Source organism: Anomaloglossus baeobatrachus, chromosome 5, assembly GCF_048569485.1.
Source record: "Anomaloglossus baeobatrachus isolate aAnoBae1 chromosome 5, aAnoBae1.hap1, whole genome shotgun sequence".
NCBI classification, from domain to species: domain Eukaryota; kingdom Metazoa; phylum Chordata; class Amphibia; order Anura; family Aromobatidae; genus Anomaloglossus; species Anomaloglossus baeobatrachus.
This window is the reverse complement of record NC_134357.1, coordinates 330,540,242-330,542,251: the sequence shown is the minus strand read 5'-3', so window position 1 is coordinate 330,542,251 and position 2,010 is coordinate 330,540,242.

The following is a 2,010-nucleotide window of genomic DNA, read 5'->3' as shown; positions in this document are numbered from 1 at the left end:
AACAGTTTCCAGAAGACAATTGGCAGACCTCCATAAAAGCAACTAATGCATCCTCTATTTGCGCCTCGCTTTTGGAAACACATTTTAAGTTATTATCCAGATGGTATTTCACTCCCTATAGAATTCATCAATTCAATCACAATAGTTCTTCTTTGTGTTGGAGGAACTGTGGTAGTCCAGGCACTTTATTACATATTTTTTGGGACTGTCAGGTGCTACAGAATTTTTGGAAAGAGGTCTCTAACTTGGTTAATGATGTCACCCATTCAAATCTAATATTAACTCCACAATTGGTCCTTCTTTCTCTGGACTCTGATTCTTTGGACCCAGTTTATAGGCATTTAGTTATCCATATTTTCCTAACCGCTAAATCTTTGATAGCGGCCTCATGGAAGAATCCCCTACCCCCAACCCTTACGATTTTAACTAGCTCATTAAACTTACATAATAAATTTGAAGAAAGATATGCTACTTTCAATAACTCGTTTTCTAGATACCACAAACAATGGCATCTTTGGAACAACTACCAGCAAGGTCTATCGTAATTTCTGACCAGTTTGTTTTTCATGTATTTTGGTCAGCTTGCTCCCCATGCCTGAAAGAAATCTCCTCCTTCATTTGATTGCTTCAAACTTTTGGTCTTTATTTGCCAAAGTGGTTTCAGAAATTTTGTACATAGTTGTGGTTTTTTTTTTGTTTTGTTTTTTGTGTGTAATTGTATTCTTTATAAATAGCTATGATATTTCCTTTCTTTTTAAGGATTCATGATATATGGTTCTCCTACTCCCTTGTTCCTCCTCATTCCCCTTTACCCCCCCCTTTTTTTTTTTTTTGCCTGTTTCCCTATTAAACGTTTGCAATCCTTCAGATCCTAACTTCCCCTTTTCTTCCTCCTTCCCTATCCATCAACAATTGTTTATTACTTGTAAGAAATCATTTGACTTATTACAAATTAATATGATGTTTTTACATGACCTTTCCCATATATGTTATATAATCCCTAATAAAAATATTTTAAAACAAAAGGGCCACTTAATATGGTGGTTATGGTGGTTTCCTAAAAAGAGCTAATCCTTGACTAGGCCCTTCCCGGAGGGATATCTGGCTAGTTTCTGTGTTGAGACTCCTAACAGAGGCTCCAAAGACTTTTTTGATTTACTTTTTTTTTATGACGTTTTGTTTTAGAGTGCCTAGTACATGCTGGTATACTCAAATTTGACATCATCATGGGGCTAGACTGTGGTCACTGCTGCAGCTGTTTTCCCCACCCTGAAACAAAGTGTCATCAGTGTTGTCCGTCTTAGTGGCTGGGCTAGTCCTTGCTCTACTGAGCATGCGTCAGTCCTCAATTCCAATGCATGCGCTTTCTTGCCTGCTAATCACTCAGCTTGTGCCGACATTGATAACCAACATTTGCTCAGTAGAGCAGGGACAAGCCCAGCCCTTGAAACAGAAGTCACTGATTCGTTTCCAGGAAGTGAAAGCAGCTGCGGGAGTGAATGCACCTCCGGTGATTTAATGAGGTCCCATTTCAGTATTCCAGGATTCTAAAATGAAACGTCATCAAAACAGCAGTAAAAAAGCCAATAGTTGATGGAGTAGAGAGGGAATAGTAGGGACTTATTAATAAAAGTATATAATAATAATAATCTTTATATAGCGCCAACATATTCCGCAGTGCTTTACAATTCAGGAGGCTCATATACATATGCATATCATATACATAAACATATACAAACAAGTAACAATTATAGAAGATACAATATTTAAAGAGAAAAAAGGCAACCCTGCTCGTGAGAGCTTACAATCTACAATGAGATGGGGGAGGGGCATGGTACAAGTGCTTATTTACAATAACAATTCAGCCATCTCAAGGAAATGGGGGATAGATAATGGCTGCCTGGACCAATAGGCCAGAGCCTTGAGATGCATTTGTGTGCTATGGAGTTTGACGTGGGGTTATGTTCTGAGAAGTTGTAGAGGGATTAGGTGAAATTAGTTTGGCTAGGG